The 25209-nt window shown below is 37.7% G+C and overlaps 1 long non-coding RNA gene across 4 annotated transcripts in view; it reads right to left on the bottom strand.

Moving 5' to 3' along the window:
• LOC114008134 (uncharacterized) overlaps positions 1 to 24988 on the bottom strand; it is a 300116-nt gene extending 275128 nt beyond the window's left edge. For all 4 annotated transcript variants that reach the window (XR_003549695.1, XR_003549697.1, XR_003549698.1 and 1 more), the window contains exon 1: positions 24818 to 24988. This is a non-coding gene — a long non-coding RNA (uncharacterized LOC114008134). The remainder of the gene's footprint in view (positions 1 to 24817) is intronic.
• Positions 24989 to 25209: the final 221 nt, after the last annotated feature.

The following is a 25209-nucleotide window of genomic DNA, read 5'->3' as shown; positions in this document are numbered from 1 at the left end:
AATCTTGTCAAGTAGAAAGTATGATTGGATTGGGGAACTCTGTGGCCATTGTAGATCTTCAGAATTGTTCTTCTTCCTTGGGAGAATTAGTAATATACACAAACTCCTATCTGGCATTCTTTCTGTAGCTCTTCTGTCTTACTCTGCAGCAAAACAACTCAAGACAGAAAGAAACAAACACAGAAAAAATAAATAATATTCCAAGCTAGAGATTTAGTAATCCACAGTCTGACTGAGTATGTGAATGAACCAAGACCCAGTGAACAAGCAAACATACAATGATGGTGAGGGGGTGGGGTAAGATGATGGATAAAGGAAGCACAGAGAATAAGGATAAAGAGAGTTACCCAAAGCACTGGCTTGAAGAACTAGCAGGTTCTAATCCTTCTTATCACATGATGTCATACAAATTAAGAGACCTAAGGCAAACTAGATTATTGTTTCAACTTTTCATTTCCTACCCCATAGCAGAATTGTAAATCTACATTCTTTGTCCCATAACTTTGTGGCATCTTCCTGCTTCAAGTATGGTGTACTTGCTTACCCACGGACAGGCCCTGACCAGGTGACTTGCTTTAGCAGATGGAATGGTTGCAGGTATGACACAGGCAAAGGCTTGGAATAGGGCTTGAAATATAGGGCTTTCACTCTTACACATTCCAGATTTATCCAGCTAGTTGCAAAACACCAATGAATTTACCCTAACAAGCCCACTCAGGATGAGCTATGCCTAAGCAGTCATGGGCACATGAATGAACCCAGCTCAATAACCCGACTGAGCCTAGCTTAGATCAGCCAAGCTGACAAACATGTATGTGAGCTTTTTATCATACAATGCCAAGACATTTGTGGATATGGAGTGCTTTGAGGCCACAGGTAATTGCTGCAAAACCTATATTTCTTTATTCTGATAGTGCCAAATATTTATCCAAAAATTTCAGCTCATCAAACACTGTGTAAGTGGCTGCTTTGGATCACTATTTGAAATGATGAGTTTGTTTACTTGTCAAGTAACATCCGATCACTGAAGTGTAAGCTTCATAAAGTTAAGAACCTTGTCTGTCTTGTTCACCCACACATCCCAAAGGCCTGGTGCAGTGTTTGTCATATGGTGAATGTTGAGTAAATACTTGATTGAATTGAATAAATTAATATCAGTTATTGTACTATATACTACATGCATTTAAAATGACACTTCTATTATAGTCGATTTATTAAAGGAGACAAATAGCACATACAACTGTAATTGAGTCCTTTTACACTTATACTATGGAAGCATAGAAGGATAATTTTTTCTTTTTATTTTTAAAGAATTACTTTATTTATTTAACTGTATTTATTTATCTTAATTTGACCAGAGAGAGAAGGGGGGGGGGAGATAAAGCAAGCCACCAGGTCCAGGACTTGAACCACAGTCAGTCATGTGAGAGTCCAGCACCCTTAACCACCATGCTACCTGCCAGTCCCAAAGAATAATTCATTCTAAATGTAGAAATAATAAAAGACTTTGCTAAAATAATGACATTAGAATCCTTATTTGTTAACTTAAGATGAGTGGAGATTTACTTAATGGTACTGGGGAAAGAGGGCAGGGAGAGCATGAGTGAAAATGTGGAAGTGTGTAAGAATACCCAAAGGTACTGAAGCACAAGTCATGTATGTAAGCAAAAAACATAAAGGGCCCTCCTGTGAAGAATCAAAAATGATATGCTAAAAAATTTATACTTTGGGGCCAGCAGGTGGCATAATGGTTAAAGTGTTGGATCCCACATAACTGACTATGGGGTTTGAGTCCTTAAAAATATGCCAGGAACATGTGTGTACATGCCCAAAAAAATCCCAAGAGGAGAATGGAGGAGAAAGGATTGCAGTATAGCCATCCTCCCTGAGAGGTGATTTCTCACTTTCCCTCTCTCTCTGGAGAGTGTGTGTGTTGCATGTGCCCTATAACAAAAACCTAAGAAAAGAAAAGCGTACTCTATTTTCTAAGAAACAAACAAAAAACAGAAAGAAAAAGAAAAGAAAGACAAGGGTAAATATAGATGACTTCTAATCACAATATTAAACAATTCTCTCTTTCACTAAGTTTTTTAAATAGTCACATGGAAGAATAATTGGATTTACTACATCGTCCATTCAAAAAAAAATTGCCTATTGCTTGTCCTTCTTAAGTCTTCCTTGTTCTAAAAATAGATAAATGTGTATACCATGAGCTCTGAGGTCCAAGTTACCTAGGATCCCCCAAGTCTTCTCCCCTTTTCTCTGACCCCTGAGTTTTCTATGTCCTCACCCAAATATCTGGTACATAGGCCCTGCTATGGGGCATCTGATGCCTATGCAGAAAATAGGTCTATTGAAATTAATCAGAAATCTAACTTTGGCCAACAGCAAGAATCGTAACACAACTAAGACTGCCTTAGTGGTGAATGACGCAACCCCTACTGGGAGGAAAGACACTGGGAAGAAATGTCAGTGTATAGAAGGTGTGGGATTAGGACTCTATTACACTCGGCATCTGTTTTCTGACCTTAGAATATCCTAGAGTATAAGACTAAGGAGACCTAGCACAAACCAAAAAAAAATGTAACAACTAGAAATCATAAATAGAAGGGCCTAGTTAAAAATCACGTGTGATAGAAAAGATCTATTTTTAAAATATTTGCATACTATACTTCAGATAAGAGCTTGATAACCAGAGTATAGTGGAACTCAAGCAGGTCACATACAAAGAAACTAATCTAATGAAATATGGGCAATAAACCTGAAAACTCTCAAAGGAAGGCATATGAATAACTAAAAAACAAATGAATAAAATGTTCAGCATCCCTTAAAGGGATGTCATAAGGGAAATGTAGATCAAAACTACAATGAGGTATTACCTAACCACAGTCAGAATGGCTATGATTAAAATAATAATAATAATAATAATAACAACAACAACAACAAGTGTTGGAAAGGTTGCAGGCAAAAAAGAATCTTTATGCACTGCTGGTAGGAATATAAAGTAGCACACTACGGAAAACAGTAGAGGTTTCTCAAACATATAAAAATAGAACAATAGGACCCAGTAATACCACTCTGTGATATTACCTAAATGTCAGAAAATCACTCAGAGACACATTTGCACATTCATGTTTATTGCAGCATTATTCATAATAGCTGAGACATGGACTTACCCTAAGTGCTCAACAACTGATGAATGAATTAAGAAAATGAGGCACATATAGACGGTGGAATTCTCCTCAGCCATAAGTAACAACAGAATCCCGTTGTTTTACACAAAGTGGACAAACTTAGAAGATACAATGCTAAGTGAAATTAGCCAGGCTATGAAAGACAAATACTGTATGTCTCCACTTAACATATACCAAATATCCACACACTATGGTGGAAACTGAAGTGTCTGATGGTATATAAATAGAGAAGGTAATGGTAGATACCAGAAGCTCCAAGGTGGTAAGGGGGAGGGTTCAGGAGAAAATGAGCAACAGACACAAGAATGTAACAAATAATGTATGTAAACAAGTAGAATAGATTATGAGACTGTATACCATAGCTAATTAAGGATGTTGCTGACAATTCCATATAAAAGTTAAAAAGGAAAAAGTTAAAAAAGAACAATTATCAAATGTGTACATTATGTAATATTCAAGGTTGGAGACAATAAATACGTCTATATCCTTGATTTATTATGCACTATATGCATACTTCAAAAAACCATACTGTACCCCGCAAAGATGTACAATAATTATTTGTGAACCAGGAATTAATTTTTAAAAATGTTTAAATAGAAGAGATCTATTTTATATAATCAACATTGTCATCATCAATATTGACTTCAATTAACATGAATGTAAGCTAAGCAACAACCCTACATGTGGTCACTGATTTACAACTTAACGGTATAATTCTCTTTTATTGGGGAAATATAATACTTTATGTGGTATCACTGACAGCTTAATAATCTTTTACTTCAAAGGTAAGCAAGTGACCCACTGAATCTTGAGCAATAAAGTGCTATGAGGACATTACAAACTAATTGCTGTAAATAGTCAGTTTTTATGTATTCCATTGGTTCATAGAATCAGAGAACCAAGTTTTTGAGTAGAAGATTATCTCAATTCAGCCTATAATTATTGGCAATCAGTAAAAGAATAATATTCTCTATGTTTAGACAAGAAGACGTTTACAACAATGTGTCCTCAATTCTGTATGTCAGAAGTTGTTTCATTTATACCCAAAAAGACAATAAGATAAAATCAATCCACATACTCTGCCTATGTGAATATAAGTCTAGTGAGTTATTTTCTTATTTTCAGTTCATAAAAGATAAATCCAATATAGGACATGTGATATAAAATTAAGCCAGAAGGAAGAACAGTATTTTCCTAAATACTCAGAGTGGACAGGATATATTTGAAAAACAGTATTATATAAACCAAGAAAAAAGGAATTTTATTATAATTTTATATTACAATGAATCTCCAAAGGAATTCCAGATAGCATGACTTCTATAAAATAAAAATAGTTATAGTAATAAAAGGCTAAAAGAAAACTACAGAAAAGAAAGGTAAAAGGATAACAGGATAAGGTGCAAGTCAGTTAACTGAGATTAAAGCAAGAGGCAAGCAATGTTAGAAAGCAGTAACAGAAATGATATCTCTGTTATAAATGGAATTGGCATTGTGAAAAACAAAGACATACAGATGGAATAAAAACTGAGATCTCTAAGAACTCAAAGGAGAAGAGTAAGACATTTTATTTAACTGGGTATATAATGAAAAAGAGGAAAGAAAGATAATACAATCTAAGTAAAATAGATAATTCCGGAAATCTAAAGAAAGAAAAAATAAAAATATAACTGAAGAAAATTTCTCAGAACTAAAAAGAATTTGACTGTATTTTTAATATTTTATTCAGCAAAATTAAGAAAAACAAGCCCCAACCCAGATACTTGTAGTTTTGTTAATTACATAGTTAAGGGAGAAAATCCTAGAAACATAAAGAGAAAAAAATAGTTAACTGAAAGAAAGAAAATTAAAAGTAGACTCAGAATGTCCCTCTGGAACATCAAAATATCAACAGGTAGTAAAACAATATCAACATATATCTGAAAGAAATATTATGACAGGAGTATTGTGAGCCCAAGGACATCATCTTTCATTTGTAGTTCTTGTGTTATGTATAATATTCGATGAGCCTAATTGATCACCTTTCTACTTGTCTCTCTACCTACAGTCCATCTACCCTCTGCATTGATTCTGCTTCCTTGCTGAAAAATCTTTCAGAGCTAGATGACCTTTTTTTATGTGAGGTAAAATGATAACAATAGAATCTAGGCGATGATTATACAGCCGCTAACTTTGAAGTTCTTTCTACTTTATTGTATCTTTAATTTTTTTAAATTTTCCTCATCAGAGATAGCATGTACACAGGTGCACAAGAGAAAGAGAGAGAAGTACATTCAACAGAATTTCATCATGCCACAATCCTTTTCCCACAGCCCTCCAGCTCATCAGGATTTTGGATGTGCAATCACCTGGTTTAGTTTTAGGTCGACCAAACATCTAAACCCACATGAAGCCATGTGACTTCATGCACTGCACTTTAATACATTACTATATTTTTTAAAAAGAAAGAAAAAAAAATACTCATATAAACTTCACTGTCTACTGAGTAGAAATCTTCCTTGTCTAGAATGGAAATTTCTGGGTAGTCTAACTTTGACCTACCTCTCCAATGGCATCTTCTGTCCATTATTCTCACTCTACCTCCTTATTCCAGTCACAGTGATCTTCCTGTTATTCCTGAAGTATACTCTGTTCTTTGAAAATGCTCTGACCCATACTCTCTGCTTGCCTGGGATCTCCCTCTCCCCAGGTTTTCCACTGGTTTACTGCTATTTATCTTCAAAGACTAAAAATAAATTACCATGTGCCCTATAGCAAAAAAAATTAAACAATAGCAAATAAAGTTAAATAAATAACTCTTTAATAAACAGAAAATGAGAGACTGGCAGATGGCTTAATGGTTAAGGTGCTAGACTCCCAATCATAGTTTGAGTCCTGGACCCACAGGCTTGAAAATCATGCCAGGCACATGTGCATGCATGCCCAAAATCCCAAGAGGAGAATGGAGGAGAAGGGATTGCGGCGTGACCATCCCCCCTGGGGGGTGATTTCTCGCTTTCTGTCTCTATGTCTCTCTCTGACTGTCTCCGGTGAATACACATGCCCTATGGCAAAAACCTAAAGAAGAAAATCAGTTTGTTTTTCTACTACTTCTGAAGTTCATGGTTTTCATTTTTCTTATAACACACATCACCTTGCTATATTTGTGTTCCTGTCACCACCCCAATAGGCATGAGCACCTGGAGAACAGGGAGGGACTAGGTAGTTCCTTCAACTATAGATCTCAAGCAGTAGGGCAGAATTTGATAAAGAATAGGTTTCCATAAAGGACTTGTAGTTTCTTCCAGGGTGGGGAAGAGGGAATAAAGGGGATTCCAAAAGAAGAATCATGATTGTGAAAGCACTAAACTGAATTTGTCCTGCAGCAGCTGAGATTGAAAACAAAGATGAATACTCTGATATTTCATTCAAATTATGTTTTATTGTTTATAGGACAAGCACATAATTTGCAAGGCCCAAGGTAAAATGATAATTTTAGAACAAAGTGCCCTGAATTAAGAATTTCAAGATGGCAACAGCAAAATATCAAACCAAGTATGAGGGTCTTTTGAATATAGGTTTGTGAGAGACTATATGATTAACAACTATGAAACCAGATTTAGTTACTAAAGGACTTCAGGCTGACTAAGATTTCCAGAGTTTCTGTCAGTTTCCTCAGGTGGCAGCAGTGGTTGTCTACCTGTTTATGGAGAGACACCAACAGTCACATGGAAACTTACCAGGTCTCTCCCCACCAAGTCACTCTGAGATTTCACAAGGTTTTAAAAATTGTCTTTTAGCAAGCCACACCTGAAACTAATATCTATGTCTTCCTGTGCACAATTTCCTACTCTGCTAGCAGAATCATGGTACCATGTTATCCATAGCCATAAAATGGCACCTGTCTTGCAACAAGGTAATGATGACTGGTCTACAATTGAGCCCCATCTCTTATCTCCTATTTGACAATGCTTGGAAAGAACTGAGCACAATATCCACTGAGAGGAGAAGACACTTTCATGTGGCTCGGTTTTCTCATTCAAGAATGTAGAACACACTGTGTATTCAGTTTTCCAAATCATACTACACTACATAACTTTTAAAGTAATTCCTTCATGCTTTAAAATTGTACTATTTTTATTGTCTTTACAATTATGTTAGAATTTTTTCTATCGTATCACCTAATAGTTTGTTACACGGATAAAATACTTTAATGTTTATATACTTATCTCACATCTGGATCTTTTATTGAACTCATTAGTTTCAAGTGTCTTACAGTGGGGTCAGCAGGTGGTGTGGTAGTAAAGGTGCTGGACTCCCATGTGGCTGACCGCGATTCATATCCCAGACATGGTGACTTGTCTCAGTCTCCCTCTCATTTTTCCTCTCTATCTGGTCAAATTGAATAATAAATAAATAAATAAATAAAATTATTCTAAATACATTGTACCATTAATATTCTTGGGCTTCCTATGAATATAAACATGCATAAACAGTCTTGGATTTCTCTCTTTTTCTTTATTATATTTATGCCTCTTACTACTAGCTGATATTCCATTGTATAGTTCAGAATTTCTTTGAAAGAAAGTTATATAAAAAATTGTTTTTCCTGATTTTGATAGTAATCAGACTAATGTTTAATTATGGTTTTGTTTGGGGGATTTGTTTGTGTTTTGCCTCAGCCTCCTGAGTGGCTGCACCAGTCTTTAGGTTGGACTAAGAGTTGCACTGGACTCTCTGGGCCCAGCTTGTGGAGGGCAGCATCTTAGCACATGCCACCTGCTAGGCCTGTGTTTATTTTTAAGTAGTTCACTTTTAGTACATTTTTACAATTCTTCTTAGTTTCTCAAGAGTTAATTTTTTAAGATTTGCAATAGAATGCTTTCTTAAATGCCTTTTTACTATCTACTAAGATTGTCATATAGCTCTTCTTGCTTTACCTAGAGTTATGTTGTATTATTATGTTAATAAATTTCCTTCCATCTTAGGATACCTAAAGGAACTATTTTCATATTCTCAGACTAAGCCATACTTAGTGATTATAGATGAATCTTTTGATGCATTATTGTATTCAGTTTGCCACCATTTTATTTAAGATTTTTATATCAAAATCACATTGAGAATGGTCTATAGTTTTCTTTTGTATACCATCATTATTATGCTGCTCCAAAAATTTTACAAGATTTATGTTGTGCATCAACTATACTGGAAAATTTTTAAAGTAATATTACAGAAACCTCCATTATTCACTTCTTTGGTGGAAGAACTAATCACTGAAAATTCTCCAAAGATAGAATATTGCTTTGAATTTATTTTCTTCATAGAAAAGGAGAATTCTAGAGGTTTCCATTTGTTTTTTTTTTTTACCCTGTCATTCTTCTCTTCAAGAGCCATACAGTCAAAATGAAAATTCTTCTATTATAGTTTCTAAAATTCTATATTCTCACTGCACAGTTGGGCACTGAAAAACTACTATGAAATGGAAATAAGATCAAGGTCCCCCTCAGCTCCCTGTGATGCAGACTCCAAGCAGAATTCTATCTTCTAAGCCAATAAATTATCACTTTGATTGTTTGAATGCAGTGGTATTCTAGGCTCCAAAAAAAAAAGCTAATGTGAGTTCATATGCTTGGTCTCATAATCCAGGAAGAGCCTGGGTATTTTTCATCCCTAGAGCATAGTTACCTTGTAAGGTATAATAGGTCCTTTTCGGGGAGATTAGGAGGAAGACTCCCAGATTACAGCTATGATATTATTGTAGGGTTGTGCCCTACAGACTCTCCTTTAGTCAAGATATACCATTACCTGACTGAGGTCTGGACATGAGGTCTGGTTACTGGACATGATCAGTTCAGTGGCTTATGTCAGAACATAATTCATCTAATTGTGGTGGGTTGTTTCTTTTTTCCACTACATGAATCAAAAATTTTCTTCCACTTTGGTCCTAGCCACTATCCAAAGATCCCTACAGATTATGACAATGGTGATAACCTCTAACCTTGCTCCCTCTAATTAAGCTCCATGAATGAACCTCTTCATGTCTGAATCATCTCATGCTGAATTCATCATCAGTAAATGCTCATTTTTTCCCATCAATGTCTTCTGCCTCTAAATAGGCAAAGATACTGTTGTTGGCACTAAAGAAAATTCTATATCTAAATTTCATTCAATATGGGACAAGATTATAAAATAACATCCTACTTTCAGTCAATGAAGCAAATAAAACTACTCCATCTGCTAAATATGGCATGCTGAATCCAGAATTTCTGATAAGAATACATTTATCAAAGTATTCAGCCCTCTTTAAAGTTTTTCCACCATAAAGGCATATACACAGGCAGTCTTCAAAGTCTTGCCAACATAAAGTTGGCAGAGTTCTACTTTTGGTGTTGAAGTAGTCTTCTTCCAGGTTAAGTTCCTCAAGACTTATGGGATTTTAATATTTAGTTTGTTTAGAAATAAAAAACAACAGATGTGTAAAACAAGGAAACTCACCCTGGCTTCCTTTTAAAAAGTGATTCTTCAGGTGAAGAAGTTATAGTACCACTAACCAATATACGACTAGCCTTTTTTCCCCCAAGAGAAAAGATACTATTTGGTTGACAAGAAAAGCTGAGGGGTAGAATTTCTATTCCACTACGTAAGCTCACACCCTTTTCCAATCACTACACTATCTTTCACATAATAAACCTGTTAAGGCCACGCATTCAGTTGACATTGCACCTTAGGAAGTCATTTTTTGTTTGAACTAACAAAATTTAAATTTTAAATATTAAAATTTCCTAAATTTCTGTCTCTTTATTAGGCCAAAACATTTGAATGAATCTTTCTCTTTCCTTGTGTTATTTATAGCCATTAGAATCCCTGTTCTCTTTGACCATTCTTATATTCCTTGTTTTCTCTTCATGCCAGGCTATTTCATGGTGATGGCCTCTTGAAAGCATCCATTGGATTCTAGGTGATCACAAGTGATACAATAATTTGCTGTTTCATAAATGCATGTAAGGCACTGCCAGTTTCCTTGAATGCTGTCTAGATTCTCATTACCTTCATTCCCAGTTTGGGTAGATAAACAATTGTAGTTGCACATGTGAACACATATCTGTGCACACTCATTCACACACAAACTTATGCATACAAACTTCCTTACTTTATGAGATAACTCACTTGCAATCCTCTCCTATGACAATTTCTTACTTGTTAAGAGTTTTTGTTTAAAAATAACAGCAATAAGACCAGCAGATGGTATAACGTTTACATTGCTTGGCTCCCACATAGTCGACCACGTTTAAGAGTCCTGGACCTGGTGGCTTAAAACTCACACCAGGCACATGAGAGTGCATGCCCAAAATCCTGAGAAGAGACTGGAGGAGAAGGGATTGCAGCATGGCTATCCCCCCTGGGGAGTGATTTCTTGCTTTCTGTCTCTCTGTCTCTCCAGCGAGTATACATGCCCTTTAGCAAAAATCTCTCTTTAAAATAAGTAAATAAATAAATTTAAAACAATAGTTCTAGTTCCAGAAGAGAGCAACTAAGAAATGGGATTCAAACCTGTAGTTTAAAAACATTTAAAGAATCTAGTGAAAAAGGAGGGTATTTGAGAGGTATTGCCAAATACAACTGTAACTGAAACAAACAGAAAAATTTGAACAATGGTTTGATTATTAAGATAATGGATAGCTCAGAGGGTTAATAACAAGACTAAAACACCAAGCCCATAAACCCAGGGGAACTAAGCATGCCAGAACATAGCCAGTATCTTGCTGTGGACACTAGCACTACAATCACTGGACCCAAGGTGTCATCTGCAACATTACAGAATTTTCTTTCTAAAATGCCCCTGCTTCACTGCCTCATTCATTAAAATTTAAAACCTTGGGATGGCCCAGAACACAAGGCCCAGTTTCTGAGTTGAAGAAAAACTATTACATTTCAGACTATCTTGTGGGGCATTGGTCCTGCTTCCTATGAGAACTCACATATACATAAGAAAGGAGTTTGTAAGATGAGCCAACTCCTGAACAACAAAAGATGCTTCCTACATTAAGAATTCCTGTTTTTTTACAGTATAAAACATAATTTATGTATCTGTTCTTTTAAATTCTGAAATAATTCCCCACTAAAACCATCTGCCTCCAGAGCATTTTATTAATAATTCTACATTAATACTACCTATTTTTTCAGTGCATTTTAAGCGTTTGCATTTGGTGCAAAGATGAGTAAAACATGACTACTGCCCTTAAAGAACTTACAGCCAATACTGTTATGAATATGTTTTTCCTTGTATACTAACATTAAGTGGAATGCCTGGCGCAGAACAAGCTTTTGGAACAGTTTTCTGAGAGAATAGTTTTCAAATGCAAATCCTTTTTTTCCCCCTTTTTGATAGGATTTTGCTATAGGACACATGTGCCCACCAGAGAGAGAGATGATAAGAATGAAAGTGAAAAATCACCTTCCATGGGGGATGACCATACCATAATCCATTCTCCTCCAGTTTCGTCTCAGGATTTTGGGCATGCATGTACATGCACCTGGCATGAGATTCACAGTCAACCACGTGGGAGTCTAATATGTTGGAACACTATACCCCCTGCTAGCTATGCAAATCCTTTCTTTTTTTTTTTCTTTTTTCTTTTTTGAAAGAGACTTTTGCATTCACCAGAGAGACAGAGAGAGAAAGAGACAGAAAGCAAGAACGCATCCCCCAGAGGGGATGGCCATGCCACAATCCCTTTTTCTTCATTCTTCTCTTGGGATTTTGGGCATGCACATACATGCACCCAGCGTGAGTTTTAAGCCACCAGGTCTGGGACTCAAACCATGGTCAACTACATGGGAGTCCAGGGACATAACCATTATACCATTTAATGTTCCAAACCTGCAAATTCTTTTTAACAGGTTCATTTAAAATACTGTTGTGTTTGTTTGGTGATTCTTTGGATTTAGTGACTGCATTGTTAAGATTCTTCTAAAGGATCAAACCCATAATTAGATGACTAGACTGGGCAGTAAGTGTGATCTATGCATAGAGAAATAAGACTAGTAAATCTATGGATTATGGAAGGATTAGAAAAACCAAGTATAGGTATCCATATCTTCCTCAAAAGTGGGTAATCTGAACATAATAATGAGTCAAAAATAGTGAATGCTAGCTTGCATTATACACAAAAATACACTAAAAATTTTCACATTTTTAAAAACCGTCTTAAATTGCTAAGCATTTTTAATAGGAACCCCAGAAGGAATAGAGAAAATTATAATAATAAAAACTGAGCTGAACCATCTAATTTCACAAGCCTAGGCATGACTGCTAAAGCCAAGTCCATCCACCATTCGTCAGAAACATGAGATTCAGAACCATCAAAAACTAAACCATCCAATTCAGCCAATCCTTGTGATGAAAATTATAAATATTCTGGTAATCATAAGAATCCCTTTAGAAGTGAGCATATGTTTACAGAAGATATCATTATGGCCCTGTTTTCTTAACCAAGGACTCCCAACCCAGGCACCTGAATAAGGATGAGAGGCCAGAATTAGGCAGGAAGTGACCATTTCAGAAACCTCTGGATAACTATGGGACATGGGAGTGTTTTCTTAAGGCTTTCTTTTACTGCTGCTTTTTTAAACTTCATTTTTTGCTAACTGGTCCAGAAGGAAAATTACAAGGTGGAATGAAAGAGAAATGAAAACTCCCAGCAAAATGATGACATGTCAGTCCTTTTTAAAGATGCTTGGAAGACTTTTTACAATGGCCTCTGTTGATTTTTAAGCACCCAAAATGTGCAAATCATTGCATTATTTTTCATCATGCCAGAAAGTGTTAGAATTTTTATTTTTGTAGGGCAGGAACAGATGAATTCCTAGAAAGGTACTAGGCACCAAGCCATCCTCAGAAGCTGATGTAGGTGAAGATCCAGAACCGGGGCAGGAAGGTGACTAGTAGCTATATTGTGTTACCATTTGCCAATGACTCTTTAACATCCACCAGCCCTCCATAACACTATAGGGTAAGTGATTAAGACATCAACTGAACAACTATGAAAAATCAGGAAGAGAAAGTGACCTCCTAAACCCCAGCTCTATGTAACAAGATTTGGCTTTGACGTTAATGCCCTAGATTGATCTGGCAAATGTGATCACCCAGGCAGGTGTCCCCCTCCCCCATTGCTGCTCTTTTTGAAACTTCATGAATGATCAATCTTTCTCAGTCAAAGACCACACTTTCATGTATTAAAAAAAAAAAAAAAGAGGAGAGTAGCCAGAGGGAGGGTAGCCAGACAGTGGCACCAGATGGTGGCACAGAGGCAAAACATGAAGCTTTGTGAGGCTGAAATACATTGGAAGGATTCAGAGTTCATATCCAGAGATATTCCTGAGTATTCTGGGTATACCAGTACCCACGATTGGGGTTGGCTGAGGCTAGGAGAGGATCGTGGCATCACGACAATGATGCAGGTGCTGTCTCTCTTGCTTATGGAAAAAAAAATGAAGTTTTTTTAGGAAAGCTAAAAGTCACACAGAATATTCAAACCCAGATTTGGGAATCTGACTTGTTTCTAACCTATAGAATATGGCAAATGGTATAGGGTGTCACTCCTATGATTAAATTACTTTATATAAGCTTACACTTGTTAGCAGATTCAGTCTGGCTATCCTGTTGGACTTGTAGAAGTAAGCTACTATGTTTTGAATTTTCTATGAAGAGGGACATGTGGAAGAGAATTGTAAGCACCCTCTAGTCCCTGTAGGTGGCTTTGAACCAGTAGCCAGTGAGAAGCTCCCAGCTCTCATAGGCCAGCAATTAGTGAATTCTGCCAATGACTTGAAAGATCTTGGAAGTATGTTCCTCTCCAGTCAAGCATCTAAATGAGAATGCAGCTGGAAAGATTACACAAGAAATCCAGAGCCTTTGAGACCCTAAGCAGAGGACCCCATTCAACTGTGCCTGGACTTCTGACCCATAGCAACTATTATGAGATAATAAATGTATGTTGTTTTAAGCCTCTTGGTCTAGATAACTGATATAAGAAGGCTGGATTTAAACCCAGTTTATCCTATCACAAAACTTTATTGCTTTAGTTGCACAAATAAGAACCAAGCTTGTAGCTACAGAAGTTTATCAAATGTGAACCTAAGGGAGGGAGAAGCTTAGCAGCCCCGGCAAGATGACTATTGCTTCAGTAAGGCAGCAGTGTTCATTGACCACTTCTCCATGAGCATAAAAAAAGGCATGATTATTAGAATCACCTGGCTCTTCCCTATACCTTGAGACATCCTAGCATCACAGAAAAAGCTATAGAAACCTATGTTCTGCCATTTAATGGCTTATTTGGGCTTTTATGAACAAATTATAATATATTACCTCCCCCCATCTCCATTTTTCTCATCTTTAAGACAAGAAAAATCAAACATACATTGCAGGAGTATAGAAGGATTTAGACCTACAATACATACCTAAAATGTGTTAATAATCAACAGATGGAAGCTGTTGTTATTGTATCATCTATATTATTTTCCCCATGTTATGGATACAAAACCAAAATGACTTGTCTAAGATTACACAGCTATTAATCTATGCCACTGGGAGATGGATCTGAGTCCTCTGATTCTAATACTAGAGCTTTGAGCTTTTCCTAGTACCTCCCTGCTAACTCCTGCAATTTTTTTAAAAGAATTATTTCATTTTATTTATCATTATTTTTTAGTTTGCTGCAGGGCTCATGCACTCACGAGAGAGAGAGAGAGAAAGAAAATGAGAAAGGAAACCACTAGGTCCAGGATTTGAGCCATGGTCAGCCATGTGAGAGTCTAGCACCTTAACTACCATGCCACCTGCTGGCCCCAACCCCAGCAATTTTTGAAAAATGTTCAAACCACAATTTAATTTAGTTTATGTTCATTTAAAAAATAAATATATCCCATTTAGCTCTTTGAGGAGAAGAGTTTCTGTGTCATGAAATGAAATATTTTAGCTGCCTCAAATCCTTTGTGGAAGAGGTCAGGATAGAAATGCATTTCCAAAAATGATGGGAATCCCTGGTTTAAATCATTGTGCTTAAAATAACCACCACAATTAAGCAGCTCTTTAGCATCGAGTTTCTGGATTTTGGCAAAGACCATTGGATTTCCCTTGAATTTTTCCATGCTAGTTACAAAACAGGATTAATTGATTCACTATGGCCAAGTTCCGCCTGCAACTCTGGGGAAGGCTGCTGCTACCAGCATGTGACACATCTGTAACAGAGCATTAAGGCTTCGTCCACAATTCACCAAGGGACCACCAACTCTCACAGACTTGAGGTAGTCAACACATTCTAATTTCACACACACACACAGTCTGCTGTTCTGAAATTAACCACAAACTTACTCACCAAAATGAAAATTGTCTGCTGAATTCAATATTACACTCCTTTTTTCTAGCTCTCCAGGACACATAAGCAGGGGAGCAGTTCTGATATCTCTCTGTTGCCCAAAGAAGTCAAGCAAAGCATCAGATAGGGATTTTTGACTAGTCCTCCCTTCAGGTCCCACATAGCCCTGGGAGTCTATGATTCAAGTGTATATTCGCTATTCCAAGATGCAAACCATGAGTCTATGGGGGAAACCAAATTAATAAGAAAATGCATAAGTTCTATTTAAGTGCTGCTCCTTGAAATCGCACAGCTCGAGAAGTTGCTGCAGCCACTTCTGCACCCGTCTAACTGCAGGCACATGACCTCTCTTCACCACCTTAGTAACAAAAGGGAGGAAGAGGAGAGCCACCAAACCAGACAGAGATAGAAGTGAGGCTCAGAGGCAGGCTAAAAGCATGCTCGAAATTAAAAGTAATCTAAAAATGGGAAATCAGGCCATTAAATAGTAAACATTAGATTAAATGACAATATACATTAGATTTTTAAACATTCCTAAATATCAATTAATGTAACTCAATTAGCATTAGTAGCATATACTCCCGGTAGAGAAATGGTAAGGAATCTGTCATATCTCCTGGGAAAGCTTACATAGAAGTGAAGGTGGAAGAAAGCAAAAGAAGGGAAGATATGGAACAATTACGTTGCATCTGTTTCTTACACATCAACGGGGGGCACTTTTCCCTAAATCAGTTGAACAGTCAGTGATGTGAAAGATGAGGGCTCGTTAGGCAGCCTGCAGACAGCACCTGAAATGGTTTGTCAAACAGTCATGCCTCTGAAAATCAACAAGGAACCAGGAGATGATGCTTTCTTTATAGGGGGTTAGCCAGAAGCGATCGAGACCCAAAGACAGGGCAGCAGGGTTTTATGCAGGCTCATTATGCTCAGCTCTGCCCCCTAAAAATAACAAGCAAAATGCCAGAGTAGGAAACAAAAATTAAGGCAGCAAGGAGAAAGAAAGGGATAAATACCTACCGAATGCCTAACAGGTGCTCAGTATTAGCCATCATCAGTTTTTCATTCACAGCAACGCAATAAGAAAAAACCAAGACCTAAGAATAATTCTCTCCAAGTTATGTTAGATTCAAAAACAAATACATTCAACTCTATACTTCAGCCTCTTGATTTCCCTTGAAATTTTCCATGCTAGTTACAAAACAGGCTGATTATTATTATTTATTTATTTATTTATTTATTTATTATTTATTTTTCCGAGAGAGATTTTTGCCACTGGGCATGTACACTCATCAGAGAGCAAGAGAGACAGAAAGTGAGAAATCAACCCCCAGGGAGAAGACCACGCTGCAATCCCTTCCCTAGTCTCTTCTCAGGTTTTAGACATACATGCACATATACCCGGTATGAATTTTAAACCACCAGGTCTGGAACTTGAACTGCAGTCGACTACGTGGGAGTCCAGCGACATTACTATTACATTATCTGCTGGTCCCAAGGCTGATATTTTTAAAGTGCAATGTAGTAAGGTGAAGGTCCATCAAGGAAAGCCTTTCAGAATGAGTTTCAGGAGATGAGTAAAAGAAAAATGACTTGTCTAAGATTACACAGCTATTAATCTATGCCACTGGGAGATGGATCTGAGTCCTCTGATTCTAATACTAGAGCTTTGAGCTTTTCCTAGTACCTCCCTGCTAACTCCTGCAATTTTTTTAAAAGAATTATTTCATTTTATTTATCATTATTTTTTAGTTTGCTGCAGGGCTCATGCACTCACGAGAGAGAGAGAGAGAAAGAAAATGAGAAAGGAAACCACTAGGTCCAGGATTTGAGCCATGGTCAGCCATGTGAGAGTCTAGCACCTTAACTACCATGCCACCTGCTGGCCCCAACCCCAGCAATTTTTGAAAAATGTTCAAACCACAATTTAATTTAGTTTATGTTCATTTAAAAAATAAATATATCCCATTTAGCTCTTTGAGGAGAAGAGTTTCTGTGTCATGAAATGAAATATTTTAGCTGCCTCAAATCCTTTGTGGAAGAGGTCAGGATAGAAATGCATTTCCAAAAATGATGGGAATCCCTGGTTTAAATCATTGTGCTTAAAATAACCACCACAATTAAGCAGCTCTTTAGCATCGAGTTTCTGGATTTTGGCAAAGACCATTGGATTTCCCTTGAATTTTTCCATGCTAGTTACAAAACAGGATTAATTGATTCACTATGGCCAAGTTCCGCCTGCAACTCTGGGGAAGGCTGCTGCTACCAGCATGTGACACATCTGTAACAGAGCATTAAGGCTTCGTCCACAATTCACCAAGGGACCACCAACTCTCACAGACTTGAGGTAGTCAACACATTCTAATTTCACACACACACACAGTCTGCTGTTCTGAAATTAACCACAAACTTACTCACCAAAATGAAAAATGTCTGCTGAATTCAATATTACACTCCTTTTTTCTAGCTCTCCAGGACACATAAGCAGGGGAGCAGTTCTGATATCTCTCTGTTGCCCAAAGAAGTCAAGCAAAGCATCAGATAGGGATTTTTGACTAGTCCTCCCTTCAGGTCCCACATAGCCCTGGGAGTCTATGATTCAAGTGTATATTCGCTATTCCAAGATGCAAACCATGAGTCTATGGGGGAAACCAAATTAATAAGAAAATGCATAAGTTCTATTTAAGTGCTGCTCCTTGAAATCGCACAGCTCGAGAAGTTGCTGCAGCCACTTCTGCACCCGTCTAACTGCAGGCACATGACCTCTCTTCACCACCTTAGTAACAAAAGGGAGGAAGAGGAGAGCCACCAAACCAGACAGAGATAGAAGTGAGGCTCAGAGGCAGGCTAAAAGCATGCTCGAAATTAAAAGTAATCTAAAAATGGGAAATCAGGCCATTAAATAGTAAACATTAGATTAAATGACAATATACATTAGATTTTTAAACATTCCTAAATATCAATTAATGTAACTCAATTAGCATTAGTAGCATATACTCCCGGTAGAGAAATGGTAAGGAATCTGTCATATCTCCTGGGAAAGCTTACATAGAAGTGAAGGTGGAAGAAAGCAAAAGAAGGGAAGATATGGAACAATTACGTTGCATCTGTTTCTTACACATCAACGGGGGGCACTTTTCCCTAAATCAGTTGAACAGTCAGTGATGTGAAAGATGAGGGCTCGTTAGGCAGCCTGCAGACAGCACCTGAAATGGTTTGTCAAACAGTCATGCCTCTGAAAATCAACAAGGAACCAGGAGATGATGCTTTCTTTATAGGGGGTTAGCCAGAAGCGATCGAGACCCAAAGACAGGGCAGCAGGGTTTTATGCAGGCTCATTATGCTCAGCTCTGCCCCCTAAAAATAACAAGCAAAATGCCAGAGTAGGAAACAAAAATTAAGGCAGCAAGGAGAAAGAAAGGGATAAATACCTACCGAATGCCTAACAGGTGCTCAGTATTAGCCATCATCAGTTTTTCATTCACAGCAACGCAATAAGAAAAAACCAAGACCTAAGAATAATTCTCTCCAAGTTATGTTAGATTCAAAAACAAATACATTCAACTCTATACTTCAGCCTCTTGATTTCCCTTGAAATTTTCCATGCTAGTTACAAAACAGGCTGATTATTATTATTTATTTATTTATTTATTTATTTATTTATTTATTTATTTATTTATTTATTTATTTATTTATTTATTTATTTATTATTTATTTTTCCGAGAGAGATTTTTGCCACTGGGCATGTACACTCATCAGAGAGCAAGAGAGACAGAAAGTGAGAAATCAACCCCCAGGGAGAAGACCACGCTGCAATCCCTTCCCTAGTCTCTTCTCAGGTTTTAGACATACATGCACATATACCCGGTATGAATTTTAAACCACCAGGTCTGGAACTTGAACTGCAGTCGACTACGTGGGAGTCCAGCGACATTACTATTACATTATCTGCTGGTCCCAAGGCTGATATTTTTAAAGTGCAATGTAGTAAGGTGAAGGTCCATCAAGGAAAGCCTTTCAGAATGAGTTTCAGGAGATGAGTAAAAGAATAAAAATTGTAGACCTATGCTTTAAGAGCTGACTCAGTTTATGCTTCTCACATATTAAGAAGCTTAGAGGATTCACAGTTCAACTGGAATGAATGGGGGATGGTGAAAGAGCATGTGCAGGCAGCATCTTCCTATGTCTTTCTCTACAATAGGAATCTTGCTGATGCATCAATCCAAAGATTCTTGGGTTGTTCTTCCAGTTGCTTACCAAGTATCCTTGCTTACAAGGGGAATACTGCAGATGTCTTTCCAGGCCAGCAGCCCAGTTTCTCAGACTGTGTGAACTGTCTGCTAGAGGGATTTAAGGATCTCACTTGCCTAGAAAAGGCTAGAAATAAGTAATGTTGCTTGAAAAATATAACTAAGAGCACACTATCCTTTTTTATTTTTTAATTGCCAGAGGGCTAATGTGCTCATCAAAAACAGATACACAGGAAAAGGAAGAAAGCACTCTCCAATGGGGTATGGTCATATCATAATCCTTGGTGCTCCATTTTTCCATCCTATCAGGATTTGTGGTACACACACACATACAGGGTACTTCCTAAGCCCAGGACCAGTATTTGAACCATGGTCAACCATATGGAATCTGGCTCCCTTAGGCTATATATAGGGCTGGCCTTCTCAGAGCCCCTTTTGATCTTGATTTTATAAATCAGCACCCAGCCAAGGAAAAAGTTTTTATTAAACAAATATGTAAAAGCTTTTCTATGGCTGAGCATTGGGTTTTCTTTTACTCATCCACTTGTACTCAGCCTCGGAGAAATCCATAAAATCCCACAGGAAATCATATCTAACCCTCATGTGGATAGCCATCAATTAAAATTGGCACATACTTCTTGAGGCATCAAGTAGCCATGGAAGATATCACGAAATGCAAGGTGTGGCCTCTATTCTTCAGGAAGCTTGAGATGATACAGCATCTCAAGATGGGCCCCCTATTCAGTCACAAGAGAAGAATGTATTGGCTCAGTTTCTGTCTTCCCTAGCACTTTCTTCTAAGGTGAAAGCTCCCTGAGATTCCAGCACAACCAAGAGACCAAGAGAAGAGCAAAGATTACTCTAGCTAACTGACCTTACCGAATTCTTAATGGTTTCATGATATCCCCTCATAAGCCCTTGTCGCAGGTCACATTGAGCCTCCTTCCAAATTTCAAGGAGTAGATGGAATTAAGTTTACAGAAATTAAAAGCCTCCTCCCATCACATCACATCACAATGACACATTTTTTCCATTATCCTCCCTCAGCATCATCACAGTCAAGCAGGACAAGCATGAGGCAGATTTTTAGGGGAGACAAAGGAGCACTATCATCTAGTGATCTTAGCTCATCTTCAGAGCTCTTGGCATCTTGTGATACACTGCAGCCTTACACGAAGCCTGGAAAAGTTCTAGACTAAAACCAGAAATTTACCAAATAATGCCACTACAGTGGCATTATGATTATAAATATCACTTGAATCTATATGTGTCCTTCCCAATGTCTGCATCTCTGAATTAAATGATCACAGTATTTACATGAATTATATTTTCTATTCTTATTCTATTTTTTAATGTTTTATTTATCTATTTTTTAATTTACATGTAATCACCGTATATCTTTACAATGTACAACATGGTTTTTCCCAGCATGAATACAGTGCATATTATCAAGTCAAAGATAGCATGTTCTATACACTATCATCAACAGGTAACTTTTCAGTTTTGTGTCTGTTAAACATTTTTTTCCCTAATCACCTCCCTCTCATGTACTATTACCCACCCTCTGCTATACTGTCTCTAATATCTAATTACCCTCTCTGCTGTTATACCCTCCAATCTTTACAAAGTTTAGACAGTCAAGGAATCTGAACAGTATCGTTGCAAATGTTTCAAAGCTAAAGAGAATGTAGGTCATCTCTAGGTATTCCAATCTATAGATAAGACAATGAAAGATGCTAGAGTCTTGCAGCAATAACTACCCTGGAAAAGATGGAGAGAAATACTGACCACAGCAACTTTGTATTCAGACTCCCCCCTACATCTTTTCTATGCTTTGCTCCAGTTTCCAATTAGGATCCACCTTTGTAATCCTCCAATAATGAGCTCTACCTAGCTAAAGGCTCAAAGTCCTCCATCTTTCCAGACTATAGTAAGAAGAGCAATTTAACAACTTCAGCTTTTATTTCTAGAAACAAAACCTCTTTCTCCAGGATGAGCCTGAACCTCGTATGAGCTCCAAGTCTTGGCCAACCTAACTGGGTGACCTCAGGTTACTTCTGTTCCTTAGTCCCTGTACCTTTAAAATGGAGATATATTTCCACAATGATTAAATTAGTTAGTGCCAAAAAATTAATTAGCATATTCTTAATGTTTACTACGGTGTTCAGCCCATTATTAAAAAAAAAAAAAAAGAAAACTAGTTAAGGCCTTATCGTTATTACTATTATTTCTCTCCCATCACTATCATCAGGTACTTGAGGAGCAGCTGTCTTGGTTTCTCTCTTGAGCTCACATCCTTACCCCAAATCTCAGACCCTCTGACTAGGTTCTCAGCTCCTTTTCCCAGTAAGGTGCAACTTATTCTCCTTATTTCCACCCCTGGACAATGTTCTAGTATCAACCATGACACACTCTGATAACAAGAGTCACACTTGATAAGACTTACTCATCTTCTCAACTATCTAGTTTTGGCTTGTGTAACTAAAAAAAAACCAGTGGAGCTAGTGCTTAAGGGAGTCAGATCCCACATGGCCATGACTCAAATCCTGACCCTACCAACTTGAAAGCACAGTGCTTTCAAGTACATGTATGCCCAAGATCCAAATAAGATGGAATAATGGTGGAGAAGGGACTGCAATGTGACCATGCCCCATTGGGGGGGTGCTTTCTCCCTTTCTTTCTGAGTCTCTGTCTCTGGTGAGTGTGCATGCTCTCTGACAAAAGAAAAAAAAATTGTAGTCTGTCACTTAGACACTTAGAACCACCCAGAAACATATGCATGAAGGTACCATGTCCCAGGGCTTTGATCAAGCTGAGAAGGATATTTTTTTAAAGGCCCATACATGCAGCCAGAGAATAAGACTGAGTCACATCAATGAGGAAAATTCAGAGAAGCAGTCTTGGATCTTTGCTATAAGGTTAAGCTGAAGCAATAAATAAGCAAATGATCAAGAGGTCAAAAACCAACAATATTGGACACAGTCAGTAAGCAAGGTATAAAATGACCTAAAGCAAGCAGTTCAGGCCAAAGACACAAATAGCATCTCCACAAGGACAGGTAGTTTGTTTCTTTTGTTCCCTTTGACAACCTCACACCTAGCTGCTCTTCCATAGTCATTGAATGAATGAAGCAATCATCAGGATGTAGAGTTGGATGGCATGGGGAGGCTGGGAAGAGCACAGACCTCCGAATGCTAAGGACTTGGAGAATTGACACTAATGCCCTGGGGATCAGGCCTCAACACCCCTCTAGCCTGGACACTGAAATGCTGACTTGCTTCTCCACTCTCCAGAACTGGGGATCCCTTCTCTGCTATTTGAGTTCAGTACTCCCTCTGTCATGATTCCTATAACACTGCAGTATAATCTCCCACTTCTGTCAATTGAATAGGACACAAAACCTGGCAAGCCATAGGAATTCAGGAATGTTAAGAATGTTGCTAAATGACCCAGCTCTGAGGATTCTCCTTGGAAAATGAACAGGCAAAGAATGAGAGAATTTTACAATTTGTTGTTTGGGGCCTTATTTTTATTCTGATTAGCAGGTTAGTTCATTTCACCGAAAGGAAGTAAGATGGTCAAAACCAGCAATCAAAAAAGAATCAAGAGAATTTGACTCTCTAGACTGACCGAGATGGCAAGGGAATTGAACGTTAAATTTAAAAATGAATAATAACAACAGCTGACATGAAGAGAGGAGGCAAGGGTGTTTGTTGATGAGGAGCTAGATCTGAATTGGCAGAGCTATGTGGTCACCACAAAGGCTGATACCACTATCAATCTCAATGGTAGGCTGCACCCAGAATAAAGAAGTGGCCCTGTCCATCTCTGCATCATTCAGGCCACACCCTGCATGTTGGCTACTTTCAGCCTCGGACCCCACACACTGAGAATGGAAAACTCTGATGACACAAACCCACAAGATTTGTCAGAGAAACCATTTGGCCTGGGGATGGCTTGAAGGGGCATAACAACTCCAGTCAGTATCAAAAGAATTATTAGACTAGAAACTGGGACTCAAGGAGCTTGTAAGTTGCTCTAAATCACACTGTAACTTGGTGGCAGAACTGAGAGGCAAACTCAAGTCTATAATTCTAAATATCAAATGAAATATAAAGTTATTATGCTCAAAATGGTCAGGCCTTAATGTCTTAAACCATTCTGAGGACATCAGGTGATAACGGTGGTTAAGTAGCTGGACTCCCACATGGCTGACCGCAATTTGAGTCCCAAACCTGGCGACTTGCTTTCTCACTTTCCCATTCTTTCTCTCTGTCTCTCTCTGGTAAGCATGTGTGTTCTATAGCAAATTGCAAAATAATGATGATGATAAATAAAATGAAATAGTTAAAAAAATTTCTGGATCTCACACCTCCATCCACACAAGACGAAGCTGTATAACACTAGCCAGGAGTGTTTTAAAGATCTTAACTTAAAATATACATTAAGAGAAAGAGAGGTGATCTGAATCTCCTTTCACAGAATCAGGGAACTACTTGTAGAAACTATACGTAGAAACAACTACAACTACATGTAGAAACAATACCGTTAGCCATATAAGCCTAAAGTATACAATAATAGAAAATCTACCAGTCACACTTATCAATATCCAATCAATGGTGATGGCTGAAACCCCTGTTATTCATTCAACAAATATGTTTGAGTATCTGCTCAAGTCAAACTCTATCCCAAGTGCTAGGTAGATGGTGGTTAGTAAAATGCCAGTCTAGTGAAAGAGACATGCATTAATCAATAAACCACAAAAAAACTGTATGTAATTGCAAACTGTGATAAATATAGGCAAGTAACTGGATTTTATAAGAGAAAAAGTGGAGTTTATTACATAATGTAAACACTACCTAACCCCCAATGTTGTTCACTGGGAAATAAAATAATTAATTAATTAATTAATTAATAAAATAAAATAAACTGTTTTAGAACAAGGCTGGTCCTCATGTCAAATTTGAGGACTTACAGGCATGGACATCTCCAGTGGAGCTTCAGTGAAGAACATCCGACTCACCTGAAACAGAGAATGAGGAGTCTCCACAATGGGGAGGCACCACCAGGGTGTGTGTTACCATATAGGAATAAGAAGTACAAGCTGCATTGTCTTCAGTGGAGCTCCAGAGTGGCAAATGGAAAGCAGGCAGGAGTGATACTGTGCATGAGCCGTTACTTACATGACACTACCTGCTAGTACCAACTGTAATAGAAGGGACAACCTATGACCTCACAAAGACTTGTACATGGATGTTCATAGAAGCTTTGCTCATAATACAGGTAGAGCATTCCTAATGCAAGCATCTAAAATCCTAAATGCTCCACAATTCATTTTTTCCAGTGCCAATCTAATGCCAAAGGTGGAAATTTCCACATCTGATTTCAGGTGTTAGGTCACAGTCAAAACACTAC

Source organism: Tupaia chinensis, unplaced genomic scaffold (genome assembly GCF_000334495.1).
Source record: "Tupaia chinensis unplaced genomic scaffold, TupChi_1.0 Scaffold000291_1, whole genome shotgun sequence".
Lineage (NCBI taxonomy): Eukaryota > Metazoa > Chordata > Mammalia > Scandentia > Tupaiidae > Tupaia > Tupaia belangeri.
This window is presented reverse-complemented; position numbering and strand designations above follow the sequence as displayed.